A 22166-nucleotide genomic window follows, 5' to 3' on the forward strand; every position below is an offset into this window, starting at 1 on the left:
TGTTGGTCAGGCTGATCTTGAACTCCCAACATCAGGTGATCTGCCCACCTTGGCCTCCCAAAGTGCTGGGATTACAGGTGTGAGTCACCATGCCCAGCCTGTTTCTTATTTATCTCAAAATAAAAAAAAAATACAGAAATATGTTTTTCTTTTATGTTTCTATAATTATAACTCATAAGTTATAAAATTCAAAATTTATAAATGCATATTTTTCCTATTTTATTGCATTGGCTATGATCTCTAGAATGATGTTTTCATGGTCCTAAATTAAGTTTAAAATTTAATATTTTATGATTAAGTTGTTAAGTCATGGTTTCTAGTTGTGGTAAGAAAAGTTTGTTTTATTATTAATTTTTAAATAATACAATAAAAATAATACAGTATATCAAATGTAGATACTTTTATCCTTTGTCTCATTAATGTTATATAATTATTTGTCTGGATTTTCTAATATAACTTTCTAAGAATACTGCTTCCCCACAGTATTTTTCAGGAGAAAAAGTTGCAAGTTGGCTCAGGATGCTTCTATTCGATAAGCTCTGTCCCATGTCTATTACCATGGTTTCAGTATGTACTTGATAGGATTCCTTAATTTATAACACAGACTCAGGATTTCCTTTTTCTTTTTTTTTCTTTTTTCTTCTTTTTTTTTTTGAGACAGAATCTCTCTCTGTTGCCAGGCTGGCAACAGAGTGCAGTGGTGTAATCTTGGCCCACTGCAACCTCTGACTCCCTGGTTCAAGTGATCCTCCTGCCTCAGCCTCCCGAGTAGCTGGGATTACAGGCACACACTACCACGCCCAGCTAATTTTTGTATTTTTAGTAGAGACAGGGTTACACCATGTTGGCCAGTACGGTCTCGATCTCCTGACTTCGTGATCCACCCACCTCAGCCTCCCAAAGTGCTGGGATTACAGGCATGAGCCACCACACCCAGCCGCTTGGGATTTCCTTTGTGTGTTCAGAATGTAGTCATCAGAAAGGAGGAATAGAAGTCAGAAAACTTTTTTTCCATAAAACAGTCACAACATCAGAGAGTGGAAGAAAATAATACTAGAAAAACTAAGATAAGAAATGGCCAATACAATTGTTATGGTTTGGCTGCGTGTCTCCACCCAAATCTTATATTGTAGCTCCCATAATTCCACCTGCTGTGAGGGAGCCAGTGAGAGATGGTTGAATCATGGGAGTGGATCTTTCCCGTGCTTTTCTAGTGATAGTGAATGGGTCTCATGAGATCTGATGGTTTTAAAAATGGAAGTGTCTCTACACAAGTTCTCTTTGCTTGCTGTCATCCATGTAAAATGTGATTTGCTCCTCCTTTTCTTCTGCCATGATTGTGGGACTTCCCCAGCCACGTGGAACAGTAAGTCCATTAAACCTCTTTCTTTTGTAAATTGCCCAGTCTTGGGTATGTCTTTACTGGCAGTGTGAAAACAGACTAATACAGTGAAATGGTACCAGTAGAGTGGAGTGCTGCTGAAAAGATACCCCAAAATCTAGAGGTGACTTTGGAACTGGGTAACAGGCAAATATTGAAACAGTTTGGAGAGCTCAGAAAAAGGAAAATGTGGTAAAGTTTGGAACTCCCTGGAGACTTGTTGGATGGCTTTGACCAAAATGTTGATAATGATATGGACAATGAAATCCAGGGTGAAGTGGTCTCGATGGAGATAAGGAACTTGTTGGGAATTCTAGCAAAGGTGACTCTTATTATGTTTTAGCAAATACACTGGAGGCATTTTGCCCCACCCTAAAGATTTTTGAAACTTGGAACTTGAGAGAGATGATTTAGGGTATCTAGTGGAAGAAATTTGTAAGCAGCTATGCATTCAAGATTTGACTTGGGTGCTGTTAAAGGCATTCAGTTTCAAAAGGGAAACAGAGCATAACAATTTGGAAAATTTGCAGCCTGACAATGCAATAGAAAAAAAAAAAAAAACAAAACCATTTTCTAAGGAGAAATTCAGGCCTGCTTCAGATATTTGCATAATTTACAATGAGCGGAATGTCAATCACCAAGACAGTGGGGAAAATGTCTCCAAGGCATGTCAGAGACCTTTGTGGTAGCCCCTCCCATCACAGGCCCTGAGACCTAGGAAGAAAAAGTGGTTTCATGGGCCAGGCACAGGGTCCTCCTGCTGTGTGCAGCCTAGGAACTTAGTTCCCTGAATCCCAGTCACTTCAGCTGTGGCTGAAAGCAGCCAACATAGAGCTCGAGTTGTGGCTTCAGAGTTGCAAGCCTCAAGCCTTGCCAACTTCCACGTGGTGTTGAGCCTGTGAGTGCATAGAAGTCAGTAGTTGAGGTTTGGAAACCTCCACCTAGATTTCAGAAAATGTGTGGAAATGCCTGGATGCCCATGCAGAAGTTTGCTGTAGGGGCAGGGTGCTCATGGAGAACCTCCATGAGGGGGGTCAGAGCCCCCACAAAGAGTCCCTAATGGGGCACTGCTCAGTAGAGCTGTGAGAAGCAGGCCACCATCCTCCAGACCCCAGTATGGTACATCCACTGACAGCTTGCGCCATGTGCAGGGAAAAGCCGCAGACACCTAGCAATAGCATGTGAAGGCAGCCAAGAGGCAGGCTGTAACCTGCAAAGCCACAGGAGCAGACCTGCCCAAGACCATGGGAACCCACATCTTGCATCAGTGTGACCTGGATGTGAGACCTGGAGTCAAAGGGGAGATCATTTTGGAGCTTTAAGATTTGACTGGCCCACTGGATTTTGGAATTGCCTGGAGCCTGTAGCCCCTTCATTTTGGCAAATGTCTCCCATTTGGAATGACTGCATTTACCCAATACCTGTACTCCCAATGTATCTAGGGAGTAACTAACTTGCATTGATTTTACAGGTTTATAGGCAGAAGGGACTTGCCTTGTCTCAGATCAGACTTTGGACTGTGGACTTTTAAGTTAATGCTGAAATGAGTTGAGACTTTGGGGGACTGTTGGGACAGCATGACTGGTTTTGAAATGTGAAGATAGGAGATTTGGGAAGGACCAGTGGCAGAATTATATGATTTGGCTCTGTGTCCCCACCCAAATCTCATCCTATAGCTCCCATAATTCCCACATCTTGTGAGAGGGAGCCGGTGGGAGATGATTGAATCATGGGGGCAGATCTTTCCTGTGCTGTTCTTGTGTTAGTGAATGGGTCTCACGAGAACTGATGGTTTTAAAAACGGGAGTTTCTGTTCACATGTTCTCTCTTTGCCTGCTGCCATCCACATAAGTGTGACTTGGTCCTCCTTGCCTTCTCCCGTGATGTTGTGGCCTCTCCAGCCATGTGGAACTGTAAGTCCAATAAACCTATTTTTCTTTGTAATTTACCCAGTCCTGGGTATGTCTTAATCAGCAGTGTGAAACAGACTAACACAACAATTATTACCATAAATATTGAAAAATGAACTATCTAGAAATAAGAAGAATTGGAATCTAGAAATTTTTGTCATTTATCTTCCTTTCAACACCTTAAAGTCACACTCATGAGCATTTTCAAACTGTCTCTATCAATAAGTTTCACATTACATTTTACTTCTACAACCAAAATACTTTTACAATCATCATAGAAAGTACATAGAGTATTCTTTTAGATTTCTTTTCTTAAAATTTTGGTCACCTTTTCAACTGTTTTACATGTATATCATTGTAGAATACACATATTAAGGGAAAAATAAGAACAATAAACACTGTTATACATTCTTGTTTTCTGTATACTTCCTTCCTCCTTTCATTTACACGTTATTTCCGAGCCAGTTATATAAAATTTTGGTTCCTTTTAAGAAGTTCCATAACTGTAACTACACTATTCAACTAAAAATTTCATTTTAACTACCGACACCACTGACTTAACATGAATTCGGTTTTAAAGAAAACATTGTTTTTTTGTTTGTTGTTTTGTTTTATTTATTTATTTTTTTAAAATCGGGTCTGTTTAATCACTCGTAGCTTCCTAAGTTGGGCTAGTGATTATTCTTATTAATGTATTTGCACATTTACGTATATTTTGAGGAAACGTTGAAAACAAGTATGCTACGTAATTCATAGGGTCATATGACAGCTTTAAAATGTCATGTCTTAGATATTGCCATTAAAATTCAATTCAAGTCTTCAAGAGAGTTGACTAAATAAAATGAATTAAACCTAATATGGTTTGCAGATGGCTTGGCATATAGTAAATGCTCAATAAGTGGCAGCATTTATAAATAATTTAGGGTGGGAAATAATACTGTAATTCCCCTGGATATATGAGTTCCTGTAATCAGATGCAGTTTACGGTTGTGTTCTTGTCTTCTAAAAATGTTTGAGACTATTTAAAATGTAAAATCTCTTAGTAGACTTGATAGATGTTAAAAGTCACTATAGAAAGTTAAAAAGTAAAATAAATCATATTCTTAGTAATACTGAGAAAACTTTGTGGTATTATTGATTATTCTTTTTCTCTTTCTTGGCTTTAGATATATTTCTACTCAGGTAAATGTATCCCATCCATCCATTCATTCATCCAACTTTTATTAAGTGATGACAATATGATAGTACTTGGTCTAAATGATATGAGCAGGCCTGTCTGAACTTGCCTTTTTTTGGTCAGGAGTATCCTTCAAAATTATTCAATTCTCTCTTACTCTTCATCCATGCCTCTTCCTTCATTCCTTTTTTACTGCAAAAACTTCCTTAGTAAAGAATAAATATTGATAACCTTATGTATGCCTTCTTTCAGAATATGATCTGTAAACTCTGAATTTGTCCAGTGTGGCTAAATTATAAATTGAGATTTTGTATTTCATAAATTAATTAAATGATGTTGAAATCTTTGTGATTAAAAATCAGTACAGGTGAATGTTTTATTTCAACCTAGTACAAACATTTCTCACTTTCTTTTTCCCTTCCTCCAGCTGTACATGTCCCCTGCAAATGTGCCATTTCTCTTGTTCATTCTATTCATCTTTTATGCTGTTCATTAAAATGTTACATTTTATACCCAGTATTGTTCACACTCTACAAGGTTTTTATCACTTAGATAAAAGCAATCTACTTGATGCACAGCTGGTTTCCAGTATGATCTAATTGCTTTTGTGATATGACTAAGACACCTAATGCCACACAGAGCACTGCTGAGCTTTTTCACATATGTAAATTAAATTACTTGTAGATGAACTTGTTTTATAACATGTGTCTGAAAAGAGTTTCAGTTCATTTAGTCAGATATCGAACATCAAATCCTACTGAAAATGTGCCTGCAATGACTACATATTTTTCATTTTATATCTCATATTCCTGATTTATTTGAGTTTCTTATCACATATCTCTAATCCATAATATTTTAATGAATACAAATGTTTTAAATGTTCATACCAAATTTCACACCTTTATCTTCATGGTTTCTATTTTCCATTCCAATGTACTAATCAAAATTTGTAATCAAAGGAGTTTAACTGAGCTATACTTTCATTTGGCTTCCATAGCTATTTTATTATTAATGTATGACATATTTAAAGTCCATGAATGTATAATTTGGAAAATTAGCTTTTTGGTTTTAATTTTACATCCCTCCACCATTTTCAAGATATCACATGCTGTGATCTTGCTCTAGATCATGTCTATTTTCACTTTTAAATTTAAAATTTTCAAGTTATACATTTTTATTAAATGCCTGCATGTTTTTTTACATAAGTGAAAATTGTTCAGCTTACAAGGTATTTGGGGGGTAAAAAGAGACACATGGAGTAGCAATAAAATAAAATCATGGCTCTAAAATTTTCACATAATTTCCTTCATCTTTCATTTTAGAAATTGAGGTTTTATTTAAAAAGCATGTTTACTACATCCATGACTTTGTATTATCTTTGTCTAACGAAATATCAAGCAGAAACACGGGTCAGATGGGAACCAGTGGGAAAGGGCCATTTTACAGATAAAGTGAAATAAAACTACTGAAAAAGCACTTAGTTCTAATATTTAAAATTAAGAGCCTGCATTGTTAGTGGGGAAAAAAAAAAAAACACATTTATAGAAGTGTAAAAGCCTTTCTATATAAAACTAGCTTATTTGACCCATATGTAAATGGACATATATTTCACACAATTATTCCATCCTATCAATGCAAGCATACAACATATTTGCTTGTAATTTACAAAAAAGAAGTAACTATAAGAATTGATTATTTTAGCATAAAATCACTTAATGTAAGTTTTCAAGTTTTAAGAAGTGTAAAAATGTCTGAACTATGTGTAACAATAGAATAAATTAGATGCTAATGAGTATTGGAAGCAATCAGATAGTCTAAGCAACTAAAATGGAACTAAAGATAGATCAAGAATATTGGTGAGAAAGATGCACAATTAGAAATTAGGTAAGAACAAACTACCATAGGATACATCAAGTAGAAGTACCAGATGAGAAAGTCCAATAGGGTATAATCACCATTAAAGAGCATAGAATAAATATGTTACATTTCTGCATTCTGAATGTAAAGCAAAGTTTTTAGAAATATTTAATAAATATGCAAAATGTAGTCATGACTGAAAGAATTCAGTCAACACATATTCCAAAATATTTGCTTTATTTTAAAAATCATTTGCCAGGAACGGTGGCTCATGCCTTTATTCCCAGCCCTTTGGGAGGCCGAGGTGGGTGGATCATCTGAGGTAGGGAGTTCAAGACCAGCCTGACCAACATGGAGAAACCCCATCTCTACTAAAAATACAAAATTAACTGGGCATGGTGGTGCATGCCTGTATTCCCAGCTACTCGGGAAGCTGAGGCAGGAGAATCACTTGAACCTGGGAAGCAGAGGTTGCGGTAAGCCGAGATGGCATCATTGCACTCCAGCTTAGGCAACAAGAGTAAAACTCCATCTCAAATAAATAAATAAAAACAAATAAATAAAAATGATTCACAAGAGATACATGGGAACCAAAAATTATAGAAAACATACATGAGAATAACAATGTTTAAAATAATCCATATAGATATTGAGATTAAACCATGTTCTAAAAGTAACCCTTTCTGTGTTGAATACAACATGAGACTACTAAAGTAGTTTAAATTTGCGACAGTGGCATAAATTTCCCATTGTATATCTAGTGATAATCTATGAAAACAGAGAATATGGGCTAAACAAGATAGACGTAAGTTCAGTGTAATCATAAAGCAATAAAATTATTCATCTATGTAGATACTCTCACCTCTTCTAAAGCCTCTTTTAGGACTGTAAATATATACAACATTATACAGGTAGCATTTCCTTTTAAGTTATATTTGTACATGGTAAATATTTTACAAAATATTGTAATCAGACCGCTGAATGTTTAATTGTCCTCTAGATCAGTCCAGCATTGATCTTAAAAAGAACTGATGATGATAATGATGTGCTAGACTTCTCAGTTTACCATTGGTATGCTTTGGCTGTGTCCCCACCCAAATCTCACCCTGAATTGTAATAATCCCCATGTGTCAACGGTGGGGCCAAGTGGAAATAACTGGATCGTGGGAGGGTTGGTGTTCTCTGATACTGTTCTTGTGGTAGTGAATGAGTCTCATGAGATCTGATGGTTTTGTAAATGGGCGTTTCCCTGCACAAGCTCTCTTGCCTGCTACCATGTAAGATGTGCCTTTCTTCTCCTTTGCCTTCAACCATGATTGAGGCCACCCCAGTCATGTAGAACTGTGAGTCCATTAAACCTCTTTTTCTTTATAAATTACACAGTCTTGGGTATGTCTTCATTAGCAGTGTGAGAACTGACTAATACATCTATTCAATTAAATAATAATAATTTTCATGTTTAACATACATAGATATGAGTGTTTGTCAGTATAAGCAAGAGAATTTTAAAAGATAAGAGCAATGACTGAATTATTACATACAATATTGCTTCAATTCTGATTTTTAAAGGCAAATAGTATTTTGTTTTATGTATAATACAGTTGTAAGTAAATTCAAAAAGCACTGAATGATGCCCCACTATAAGCACAGAGTCTTCTAATACATAGCAGACTATAAAAGAAACATCCCAGAGGCCGGGCATGGTGGCTCATGCCTGTAATCCCAGCACTTTGGAAAGTTGAGGCGGGCAGATCACGAGGTCAGGAGATCAAGGCCATCCTGGCTAACACTGTAAAACCCCGTCTCTACTAAAAATACAAAAAGTTAGCTGGGCATGGTGGCAGGTGCCTGTAGTCCCAGCTACTCGGGAGGCTGAGGCAGGAGAATGGCGTGAACCTGGGAGGCAGAGCTTGCAGTGAGCCGAGATCGCACCACTGCACTCCAGTCTGGGCGACAGAGCAAGACTCTGTCTCAAAAAAAAAAAAAAAAAAAAAAAAAAAAAAAAGAAAAGAAAAGAAACATCCTAGAATATTAAGGTGTATAAAATCTAGTTGAAGAAGTAACATATACTATAAAAGAGACCAGAAACTGCATGGCACAGGATCTACAATTGTATTGAATATGATGATAGAGATGTGTGTGTGTGTGTGTGTGTGTGTGTGTGTTGGAGAGCTGTCAAAAAAGGCTTCTTAGAATTAGTACTTGAAATGAGTAGCTTTATCAACTGAAGCAGACAGTGAAAACTGTAAAGTTCTCCTGGAAAATGAGGCAACAAAAGTAAGGCATTGGGCTATGAAGTAGCTTGGGATGTCTAGGCTAAAAGCAATTTTGTGCTGTTGAAAAAGAAAAGAGAGTCAGTCAAAATGAATTTGAGAAGGCCTGCAGGATCCGACTCTTTTCAAGTGTGGCAGTGTATGCCATTTGAGGAGTGTAGAATTTAGGAAATGGGAAGGTTATGATAAAGTTCAAACAGAGGATAACATGCTTATATTTAATTTTTAGCATCACAATTCTGGAATAAGTATGGAAAAGTGGACTTAGCACTTCATTTCCAGTATCTGGCAGACGGAGAGTTATCCAAACAACTTTCTCCATTGATACAACTATAGTGTCAAATAAAATATAATAAAAATATAACATTGTTAACAAACAAGAACAATAATTTTGAAAGAGAAAAATGAAGATATCATAGAGATAAGCAAGTGTTGGTGCCAACTTAAGCCCTAAGTATAGTGTAGTTGCCAAAATAAAAATAGCCTTGAGTTGTTACCTAGGTAATACCAAAGAATAGATGACAGGAGATGAGTATTTAGCTTTCACTTTTGTGTATGATGGAGTAGTTTGAATCTAACTGATCTTCAATTTAATAACAATTACAAAAGCAGAGAAGGGGCACGTGGCCACGTGATGACACTGGGGAGCAATTAGGAAATGGAGTTAGGAAACAGAGTGACTGTAATGCTTCAAACAAGAGAAACATACAACTGGCTCCACATTGATCCCCATTTGTCCTTGAGGTGACCTTCCAGTTTCTTCCATTCTAGTGACATAAACAGAGATGAGTGGTCTTGTTGGTCTGAGGAGACAACAGTTTGGAATTCACAGGTGCCAGAAGACTTGGAAATCAGAGACCAAAATCCTGAGGCAACAGGACCAGAAGTTTGACATTTGGAGAATACATTAAATATTTGTAATTAACTTATGCCTAAGAATTAGAGGACAGTTTTCTCTGGAGTCAACAGAGTGATTAGAGGTAGTTACAACAGAATCCAGCTCTGCCATTCACCATCAGCAGGTCAGAGGTATTGTTTCCTGTAGACCTTACTTGGACTTTATGGGAAGTTGTCAGGAGGTCATTTAGGAGGGTTTTCTTCCAGAGGAAGTGTCCTCAGCCTAAAGAAGAGAATCACTGGAAGTAAGGTAGTAAAAGAGCATTCCAGAGGCTGTGCATTGTCCTTCATAAGAATGTTTCTGACACTAGAGACTAACTTCCAAAAATTGGAAAATATCTCCACACACAAAAAAAGACAGCTTTAAATACCCGTGAAGCCTGGAGAACGCCAATATCCAATCACAAGGCGATTGAGGCACTTTCTGTTCCGCACTTTTCCACTCTCGCTATAATTCCCTCTCACTCTGCTTGGACTCTGCCATGTAAGAAGTCTCACTATCCTGTGGCCTCTATGCTGGAGAGGAAACATATAAGCTCCTCAGTTAACTGCCCACCAATTTTTAGCCAACAGCCAAGATTAATGGCAAGCTCTACAAGTGAGTCATCTAGGATATGTATCTAGCATAGTGGGCTCTAAAATACTACAGCCTCAGCTACCGTCTGACTACAACGACTGAGATATCAAGTACATGAACAGTGCAGGCAAGGCTTCTCCAAATGTGTGACCTATAAAATCATGCACAAGACAAAGTTTTTTAATCACTAATTTTTTGAGGAAGTTTTGTACATCAGTAGTAATTAGAACAAGAAATCTCTGATCATCTGGATTATTCAGGAAATATTTGCTACCCATTGATGTTAAAGTTAGTCATATGATTCACTCTGGCCAAAGAAAAGACATGAAATGAACTTGTACATTGGATTTTGCTTTCTTGCATCTCTGACTTTGTAATGAGAAAACAGTTGTGCCCCTTTCGATTGGACCACAGAATTAACACATTAGTAGCAGCAAGGACCCAAGCCCACGCAGACATACAGCCTGAAACACAGCTACCTATTCGATGCAAGTCTGCAGACATTAATAGTAATTTCTTACTGTTTTATTTCAATGAGATTATGTGATTGTTAGGCAGGATTTTTGCAACAATAGTTGACTGGTAGCAGAACTCAATCTGAAAACAATATACATGTATTATTTGGAGTGGAGTTAAAAATCAGTTGGGGGAAAACTATGGGTCAGTTAAGGTAATGAAGCAATGATGACTTAAAGCTTGTGATTTGGGAAGGTTCCTACAAGAATTGTAGCTACCTTTAAAAACTTACAACTTCTTCTTTGAAACAAAGGAAAGAAAGCAGTGATTCCAGAAAGCGAGACAGCTTTGCAAGACGGCTGGGTTTCTAGGATAAAGGTTATAGACTGCGCATGATCACAGGAAACTATTGACACACATTTTAGACTTACCCAGCGAAGATATTACAATTCATGGCAAGCAAAATATACTGGCGACTCTAGCTAGTGACCTCATCTACATTCCGCTAGCTATTACATTTTTCTATCGGAAAGGTACATATTGTTGTAGCTCACAGACATGAAGCCTGATCTCATGTGGACTCTCCAACCTCCTCTTTATCTTAATTAAGGCAAGAAACTCTACTCTTTCCCTACTTTTGTAAGGTCAGAATATAGGCTGCATGACCATATTCTGTAACCAGTAATTGAACACATTTGTGTTATAATTATCCAGCACTAGTTTTAAAACTGACCATTAGACAGTCATAATTGTATTATGTAAGGTCTTTGCTACCATTAACAGATTGTAATTTCGTTCTTTGAAAGGGTAGCTTGATTTTAAGAGTAGTTGTCCTGAGAGAACTATTTTTTTTTTACTTCTTAAACAAGTCTTGGGATTTTCCTATGGTAAGAAATAACAGATCCTCTCTTAAATATGAAAGATGGCTTGAATGACCCATTTGTAAATGTTTGTGTTCAACTATAAAATACTTCCATTTGCAAGAGCTCAGACAGCTGCCCCCTGACTAATCAAAACTTAATTGTAGTAAAACTGAATATGCTAATTTTTTATTTTTGCATGTTAATTTTCATAGTAACACTACATAAATACCATGTTTTTACTTTAGGGCCTTTTATATTGACAGGGACTACGAGAGGGTTAATTTGGTTTTGTTAAAATAAGTAGACCTTACCTAATAGGCCTTACTCTGGTCTAAAATTTTCTATTACCTAATTTCCTTTTAACCTCATTTATGGGCCTAATTATCAGAAAAAATATACACATAAAAAAATTTAGTGCAGCCTAAATTTAGTGCAGGGGCCTTAAATTATATTTGGATCAATATGAAAAAGCCACAAGAGAAAAAAGAGATGGCCCTGTGATGACAATAAAGATGGTTTCAGTGTGTGTTCATATTTATTATTTTGAAAACTTGGGATCATTTAATTAAGTCACCTTATCTTTTGCCTTAAATTCTTAAAAAGACAGCCATATTAATCCGGCCAAAGAATTACTTTGGAATTTTAAAAGTCTATTGATTTTTTTTTCTTCTAAAATCTCTTCAGTGAAATCTATCCTTGGAGAATTCTATAAAAAGAGCAAAAGATGTCTTTGCAGTCTTGGCTCTTTCAGACACTTGGCAGTTTAATGACTCATTGTACTTATAAATGTCTCTGATTAAGCCCTTTTATTTTTATTCTGTAATTTAATTTATAACACTACGTTTCACACAAAATTTTCTCATCCCTGCTACCTGATTTACTCACCACTAAGTGTCCACTTATGGAGCTGATAGTCTCAAAAACATCAGATATGTTTTCTCTGCTTGACCTCTGATAATCCTCCATAATACATCTGTTCTTTCAAATGAACAGTGATGTGATTTTTTTGCGTATAAGATGTATTTAATATGGTGTGTGAAATCATTTAACTAAAAATCAGACTTCAGTTGCAGATGCACTGATATTGATAAATATTACTAAAGAATGACAGCAAATATTAAGTGTATCGCTTAACACAACTTTATTTGGATCTTGTAGAGTGATGTAACATTGAATTGACTGTTTATTGGGGCATTAAAGTTTCCCAAAGTATAGTTTGTTATAGCAGATCAGAAAATGTGCAAATATGATTTTATATAGTATTCTTTTTACTGAGTGTTCAAATATACTGAGTGTGCTTCACACTGAAGCACAAGTTGCAATAGACATGAAATTATGACACAAATTGCCAGACCAAAATATAATTTTCCAAAGAATAGCCATGAGACTTCGTTCGAAGACCAGTCAATTCACCTATAGCTGAACCCCCTCACCTATTTTGAGAAAATAAAATAACCAAAGAAATATCACAAATAAGTTTTCTTTGGTGAGGGCTTTTGCTTCACCTTTGAATCGGGTGTATGACTCCTACCTGGAAAATCGAGAGAACAGGGAATGTTTCAGTGGCAGATCCAAGGAATACCATTGCCATGGGATAGTTCTGCACTCTAGCAGTTTTCAGACTATTACATAAATGTTTCCCAGGGATGAGAGTCTTGCATACCGGGGAGCAGAAGGAAGCTGGAGCTGTGACTCTTTATACCTGGGGACTGAGGAATGGGTCACAAATAATCTGTTATGCCCAGACCGTTTATTCCCCAAAGAAGACCACCACAGTCCAGAGTCAAAGCCAAGCGGCAAGGATCTTTAATGCAAATTCGAACTTGGTCCCTCCGTTCCACAACATACAAGAGGGCCTCGAACAATGCGCGCGCTCGCTTTTTATAGCCCGATGAAAATAGGACTTGTAAGGTTACAGAGGAACAGGGAACAAGGGAATTCTTTAGGTTAAGCATTACAATTGGTTAACATATTAAGTTTATACATTTAGCAGTTATCTATTGGTTTCCATGCTTTTAGTAAAACTACAAATGGCGGCGCCCTTATCGGGGATTTCCCAGGATTTCCCAAGCTGAGATATATGGAGGAATGTATTTGCACTGGGCCCAGGAAATTGAGAGATATATGGTGTCTGTATTTGCGCTGGGCCATGTTTGTACTAGGCCCAGGAAATTGAGAGATATATGGTGTCAAGCTGAATGTATTTGCTGGGCCCAGGACTGAGGAATGTGCCTGATTTCTTTCAAATCAGCCACATCAAAAAACTTCAGGGGAGAGGGACCCAGCAGATATCCCTCCTGAAGGCCCGGAAGAGTTCTCTTTAACTATCTGCCAGACCCCAGAAGCTAGAAAGGACCTACAAATGAAGATTACCCCATTACTTTGCCTCTCCTCCCTCCCTCTATGCTGGATGTGATGGAAGACAGAATTGAAGCTAGCTGTGGAGAATCCACCTGAAACAAAATATATTACAAGATTTCCACAATTATCATATTAGTACAAATTCATTTTAATAAATGTCAGGGCTCGGACTTAACTGGAGCTTCAAATCAAATGAATAGTAATTTGCTTTTCATAAGGGTTTTGATTCAACAGCCATTATTAGCTTTTGAAAAGGAGCACTATGTCTTACATGTTTGTTCTTCCCCTGAGTATGCCTAACATGAAATAGATTCACCTTTAAGTGTTTGGTAACTGATCCACTCGTGGAGGCAAAATGTGGTTTAGAATAACTAAACATTCAAAATGGTAAAAGTTCACATTTCTAGTTTATATATATGCTACAAGGGAGGTTATTATTTTCCCCAGATTCTGAAAAGGAAATCAATGCTGAGAAACTTTAGTTTCCCCAAAACACATTTCTGGCAGAGCTAGAAGTGAACATTAGCTCGATTGACTTCAAAGGCTACCCCTTTTCCACCACATTGCATCAGGCATAGTGAGCCAAATTAATTAAATTACAAACCTACATATGCACGAATGTAGCAAATTAGAACAAAATCGAGCTGATCGTATAACATCCAGCTAGGTCCCCTTACAATATCTTTGATAAAACACAAAACCAAACACCAATGTCCCTCGGAGCTTACCCATTTGATTGGCTTAAACAAAACTATGTTTTAATTTGTGTGGTTTGTTACAAAACCAAGAAAATTATGGAACTAATTTGCCTTACAATATTTGTAACAGATAGAATCCATTCATTCACATCTGTATTCACTGATTTATTATTTGTTAGGTCAGCTATGTGCCCAGCACATAGTTCGTTTCTCTAGAATTCAGCTGTAAACAAGATAAAAATCCCTCTTTTCATGTCACTTACATTTTTATGGGGGAGGCAGACAATAATCATAAATAAATAAACAAGCAAATAAGATTTTTAAGTGGAATTCAACTTAATAAAAGTCTTCCATTTAATAGATATTTTCAAAAACAGAAAATCATATTTAAATAAGTTTTAAAGCAGTTTTTTATTATATAAGGGTTAAAAGTGTTGATTCATTGATTATATATATTCGATCTTACTGAGAGAAAAGTACTAAAAGATAGTGCCTTCATATTATTCATGGATACTAAAATACTTAATATTCTTAGCAGCAATATCTTAAAAGACCACAAGATGGTGACATTACTCTATACACACAAATCTTTGCCTGACCCGGTATAAACCTTCTTCAGTTTTTCCAAAGCAGAACCTAAAGGTTTTACTATTCTAAAAACAAATATAGGATTTCAAAAGCAACTGTTGTAATCATGATAAATAATGATTTTCCTATTTATATTTTTTAAAATCTATGAGCTATTTTAAAACAGCACTATGACTAAGTGAATCAACCAGAGATTTGGCAAACATTAAGGTTTCACTCTTAAAATTTGCTACCCGAATTATGGTGGCTTGTCTGTTACATTCACACACAAACTTTTTTCTCATCGTGGATTCGCCTTTTTTTGGACTTCCTTTGGTTGTCCTTGGTAACAAATTGTAGAGTGGTTAGTTAAGCATATATCAAAACAACAAAATATCTTCACATCAAAAGAGATTGTTACATTGATGGTTTCTGTTTATATTAAATTACTTGTTTCAGGATGATATTTATAATTGTCATCAACTAAGAATTCCAATTAGAAAAACATTCCAAAACAAATACGTCTCCTCATTACATCGGATGTGTTCTTTTGTCTATTTATTGAATTGTCTGCATCAACTCCACATCCTACTTCACTCCTTACCTTCTCCTCTGAATCATAGAAGAATCCCTTTCCGAGATGGTCCTATGTCAAAATCTGACAATGGGAGACTCTCAGTTGAGGTCTGCGAAGAAAAGAGATAAACCCTTTTTTTTTGCAAACAAGGGATATGGATAAGTAGCAAATGAGAGGTTTGCAGCAATATCCAAAACAATTTCTGTAAATCATGCATCTCAGTGCTTACAGGCACCTGGGATCTGCAGGTTTTCCCAAGATTGTTCAGGGTAATAACATTTTGTGTGGGGGTTCTACAGATTTTGCATTTGAGGGTTGTAGGCAGCTGAAATCATTGCGTGCAATGTAATTTTTATAACCTCTAGCAGCAACTTTTCTGACCTTTACTCCCCAGTCCAGTTCAATGGATGCATAAACCTCTAATTTCCTGTATTACAGCCAAACTTCTTGGAATACATGAAGTGCATCTGCTTTCTGCATTTAAGTCATACTAATATACTACCATAAAATTCCAAAGAAGTAAAATGAGAACAGACCATCTGAAACTGTTTCTATGTTTAAATTACCAAACTGAAGTGCATAAGATGACATAACAATTTCAGAAGTATAGTTATAATAATAATCACAACCAACCCTTCTATCAAAAACAAGCATGGGACACAGATCCATAGTGGCTGTGAATTCCTGTTGGCAGTTCTGCAAGAGAGCTTTTCTGGATGATAAGGAGTATTCCCTGGACTCTTATGCTTGTTTCCTGGGAGTCGTCTCCCAGTCCTTATTCTTTTGATTTTATTCTCTGGGTATTGTGTTTGTTGTTGTTGTTGTTTTTGCTTTCTCTTCAGCTACATCTGAAAAGCAATGTTTCTTGCAAGTAGACATGTAGGAAACTTAGGCCATTGTACATCTTGAAGAGACACTCTTAATTCAGGCTGGTTGTGCTTTAGCAGTATAATCCTCTCAAATGTTATTGAAATTTTGTCCATTTTATTCATCTAAGTGTTGGAAATGTGCCAAGAGAAACACCCACAATTATTTTCACAACAAGGCTCTGTCTAAAGTTATCAGGCTATCTTGGGTGAGCCAAACTCAGTCATTTTGCTTTGAGCCATTTTCTTCAACTGACACATTTACTGGGATCACATTTATCCATTTAGAGTTTTTAATAAAGGGCATTATGAACACACCTTGAATTGAATTTTGCTTGTAGATTGAAATTTAATCAGTCTTTGTTGCTCAGAGTATTTTTAAATGAATCTTTAAGTGTTTAGATATGCAGAGTTATATCTTTCAGTATTGCAAGATTATCTCTAATAAATTGCATTTTCTAATTATTCGATGCTAAAGTATGAAAATACAGCTAAACTTTTATATTGCCTGGTATCCATAAACTTTGATATACTGTCTATAATTATCATCTTTATAGTCTACATACAAAGGTATATTGTTTTTGTTATTGAATATATTGTTTTGTTTAATACTTACAACTCTGTATTTTTTAATTCCTTTTTTGTCTTATTTTACTGGCCAGCAAACTCAGTACAATAATGAATGAAAATCATGTATTCTTTATTCATTCAATATGTTACAGACAAAACTATCAAAGTGCCAGCATTAGATATGAGGTTGGCAATAGGTTTTCACACAAACATTTTATAAAGAAAGTTTCTCTCTGCTCATAGTTAAAACAAAAAAAAATTGATTGCCCAATATAAACTCAGCTTTCTCATTGATATATTATGCTTTTAAACATAGTATGATGAGAGTTTTTTTAATATTTTGTGAGGATATTTGCATTTCTATTTTAAAGTAAAATGGGCCTATGATGTTTACTTCTTGAAAAGTCCTTGTCAGGATGTTGTATCAAGGTTTTGCTGCTCTCATTAATGAGTTAAAAAGCTGTCCCTCTTTTCCTATTCTATGAAAGTCTTTAAGTTTGATATATTTTTTCCTTAAATGTTCAGTGTAATTCACTGGAAATGTCTTGAAATTTTTGAATTTTTGAAGAGCTTACATTATGGTTTCATTCTGTATCAGTTTTTAAATCGAGATTTTCCCACCTCTTTTTATTTGTTTTGGTAAGTTATATATTTAAATAAATGCACATATTTTATCTAACTTTCCAGATTTATTAACCTATACTTGTTCATACAATTATCTTTATAAATGAACACCCTTTGGTGATGTCTGCTTTTATGCTCTGTATATTAATTTAAAAATGTTTTCTTTCTTCTCTTTTTCCAGATCTAGTGATCTGGAGGCTTATTAAGTCTTAGTGACTTTTTTTGAACCAAATTTTGCCTTATTTGATGTTTACTAGTTTGTGTTGTCTAGTTCATTAATTTAATTCAGTAATAATTTTATTAATTTTTTTCACTTTTACTAATTTATGCTCTTACCTTTATTATTTTTCTTTTTTTGTTTTCTTTGAGTACATTTTGCTGTTCATTTATATTGTTGACCTTCAGGTTTTCCTCTTTTCAAATATTTCTATTGTAGCTATATATTTCTGAAAGAAAGGAGTCAGAGAAAAAGAGCTGTCAAAAATTAAGAGTGATGAGCTATGTAATAATGCTAAAGAGGTCAAGTAAGATAGGAAGAACCATTCAATGCACTTGATATTAAAAATTGCTGTGTATTCAGAAATATTTTAATGAGATAACTGATAATTCAATTATTGCTTCATCCAGGATAAAATTCACTCCTTTTCTAGCAATCAAGCCTTGGCCCTAGATGGAAAATTCCAAAAGGTTATCAGTGGCCTCATTCAAAGCAAACCTTTGTCTCAGTAATGTTTGTTATCACCATATTTCTACTTTATTTGCACTAAATTATTTGGCGTAGAATTTTGTGATATAGAAAAGTCAATCAATATAATTTTCTGAGCATGTTGGGAATATTCTCAATAAAGCAATTCTAAATATATTCAGACTCTTTAAGAAAAAAAATTTATTTCTATGAATTAAAAATTCAGAATTATCTGTAACATTTTATGTTTGGGAATATTTATTGACTACGTTAAATCAAATTTCTAAACCTATTAGAGCTTAAAATGCAATAATATCATATTAACAATTAAAATCTAGATGAATATTTAGGCGATATGTAAAAATTTTACAATGATCTGTCTCTGTGATCTGAATGTGTCCTCTAAAATTCATATGTTGAAATTTGATTGCCAATGTAATGCAAATAAGTGAGGCCTTTAGGAGGTCGTTAAATCATGAGGGAAGAGTAATCACGGATGGAATTAAGGATCGTATTGAAAAATGTGAGGAAGTGGGTTTGCTCCCTTTTGCTCTTCTGCCATGCAATGACAGAATGTTCATGCACACGCACTTTTGCCCTTTCCAGCCCTTTCAAACTGTATTTCTTACAGTTTGATATTAGGGAGGAAAAGTCTTCATTTTCTTATCTCTTGCACATGTTCACAAGACATGTATAAACATATTTATCCCTACCTTGTTGATAATAAAAGTGAGAAAGCAAGAAAAAAATACCAAAATTCTCACAAATAGAACAAAAAATGCTAAAACTTATATACTAAAGTATTTTACAGCTGCAAAAGAATTTTATGTAAACATTTAACAAGTATTTATTGATGTGTTATTGTGTGCTAGGTATTATTCTAAGTGCTGAGGACAATTAACAAAACATACACAATTTCTGTATTCTTATAATCTATGTTATAGTAAGCGAATATAGAGTATATGAAGAAAAAAATAATCTGTTTATTTTTAAATGATACACAATGTAGAGAAACAATAAAGAATGAACAGAAGTACAAACTATTCTTACAATCTATGTAATGGTAAGGGAATATAGACTATATGAAAAAAGAATAGATTTTTTTTTAATGACACACAATGTAGAGAAACAATAAAGAATGAAAGAGGTGCAGACTTGTGCAGCAGAAGTAGTGGAGGTGGCTAAATTAGAGTTCAATATTAAACCTTCACATCAATATTGAATCACAGATACAAATTACATAAAGTTAAACACACTCTAATAATATTTATGCAAAATTTTAAGCTTGTGATATTACACATATTTATAGAACATCCATGCAAAGGAAACAGAAATACATTGTAAAAATTTGAAAGCATTTATCAGGTTAGTAAGCACTGGATTCATGAGAGTGGTTACATCTCAGAATAGCAAACTACAGGATTGGGTTTAGTTAAGGAAGACTTCAACTCTATCTGGGGTGTTTAACCTCTCCTCAAACAATATTTGAAGACATGACATAATTATTAGATACTGCTGAGTGAAAGATATTAATATATGAGTGCTTATTACATTGTCCTCTTTTGTTTCAATATTTCGGTTGTATTTTGTTATAAAATCTTTATTAGCACCATGCTCTAGCTAACTGAACTAACCAGCCAAGCTTATTTTGTAATATAAACTTTAAAAGAACTAAATTTATATATGCAGGTTTTTGGATAGGAGTATGATTAGAAGTTTCTACTTGTTATTACACATTTTAAAGTTTATACAAAGATATGAATTGTTATTTCATTTGCGATCTCAAATTGATTGAACTAATGAGCTTCAAGGGGAGGTAAAGGGAGAACAGACAGTCCCATATGAACAAATCAGAACATTATAACCATAGTAGCACTAAATACTTGTACAATGCATGCCATGTATGGTGTACTCTTTTCATTTTACTTTTGTTAACCCGTTTAAGTCCCACTGTAGCCTATGAGGTAAATGCTACTCATGTCCCAATTTTACAGGTGAGGTCATGGCAGAGCTGTGTATGTAAAACACTCATTAAAATCCTCGGGAAACATTAATCGCTAAAGAATGGTCACATTTATTATTGATATTGTCATTGTTGCTGGTGCCCAGATCATGTTTTCTTTAGCACTGATCTTTTGGTGTCGAGGCCCATTAAGGAAAACAAAGAATAATCAGGCTGACAGAATTGTAAAGGAAATATCTTTTTTTTTTACCATAAATTCCTGATAGCTCATAAAATATGTAATTTCTTTTGTTTTGATACGTGAAAAGAAAAAAATGTGTTTGTCTCTTGATTCTCACTAATACCTTTCCATATGTATCAGCTCCTGTACTACTACAGCCCAGCTCTTTTCCAATCCATTCTCCACACTGCCATCAAGTAGTTTTCTATCCTGTCAATCTCATTAACACTCTTCTTTTTAAAGCCTTGCAATTGCCTACTGGATAAATGTCAAGCACTTTTTCACAGCACACAAAGGTCTCCATGAATTTGTCTCAGACTTTCTCTTCAACTTTATTGTTCATGGATACCCTTTGAAAACTTCTACATCTGACATATCAAAGTCAGAAGTATATTGCTCAAATTTGTAACGCTATTTCATAATTTCCTGCCTTGGCAAATTTTGCTCTCTCTGCCTGAAAGTTATAAACACGTCTTTCTAAACTTAGTTCAAGAGTCTCCCCTGGAAAATCTCAAAAACAGTTAATTAATTTTCTCCATTGTCACATGCTATATTCTGCATAGAAAAATATTTCGCGCTTACAATACTTTTTACTCAAAATTATTGTCTATCTAAAACAATAATTCAGTTTCCATGTTATGAGAGACTATCACTATCTTTAGGAAAGAGAACATTTATTCTCATAGGTTTAAAAACTGAAAATTTACTTTTCAAGTAAAAGAATGTCAACTTCTGCCTATATTAGGAGAAACAAAAGAGAATGTTTCAAAAAAATTATTGCTTCTCTGGCTTACCATGAGTGAGTGCTATGCACTGGTGATGTAAAGATAAATAAGGAAGTCCTTTCCAATATTCTACAGTACGTAGAATGGCATTGAATTGTAATTGCATGTAATTCATGAAAACGCATGCTGTTTTTAGGACCTAATATCCATGTAAATTATGACTCCACTATATCTTCAAACAACAATAAAACATTAGGCAGTATGCACTTTCAGTCAAGTTAACTGTATGTATATTATACTCCAAGATACTACCATACATGTAACAGTAATGGATAAATTATAAAAAGTTAAAAATTATAAAGACATCATGCAGTCAAAACACAAAAGAAGTGCAAGACAAGGGTGGGAACTGAGCTCATTCTTTCAAGCCATGCAATTCCTTAAATTATTTCTTACGAAATGAAGCCAGATAAACTTGCATATTCTTCTGCTATTGAAAATTATATGAAGATGCAAAATTTTCTAGTATCACTGTTGGACAGGAAATCAGAATTGTTAATCTAAGATTTCATTCTGCACTAGAATTCCTAAACAATTGAGTGCAGTCAACCAAAAACTAAAAGATATGCAGAGTTTACAGAAAGTGAAAAGTCCCCCTCCACTGAGCCTGAAAGAAAAAGTTCCAAAATAAATAATTAAATCTAACAATGAGAATAATGATCAAAAATACTAACACTTGAAAGTTGCATTCATGCTAGATAAAATGAAAATAACCAAAGTGTTTTAAAAGATAAAAACAGGAACAAATATGTTCCATCTGTAGAAAGCTAAATAAAATAATTGCATCATTAAAGATTCAACTTCAAAAGTGAAACGAGGGCAATTAAAAATGGCATAAAAAGTGAATAGAGTGAATATC

The sequence above is a fragment of the Colobus angolensis genome, unplaced genomic scaffold (genome assembly GCF_000951035.1).
Source record: "Colobus angolensis palliatus isolate OR3802 unplaced genomic scaffold, Cang.pa_1.0 Scaffold11, whole genome shotgun sequence".
In the NCBI taxonomy this organism is placed as follows: Eukaryota; Metazoa; Chordata; class Mammalia; order Primates; family Cercopithecidae; genus Colobus; species Colobus angolensis.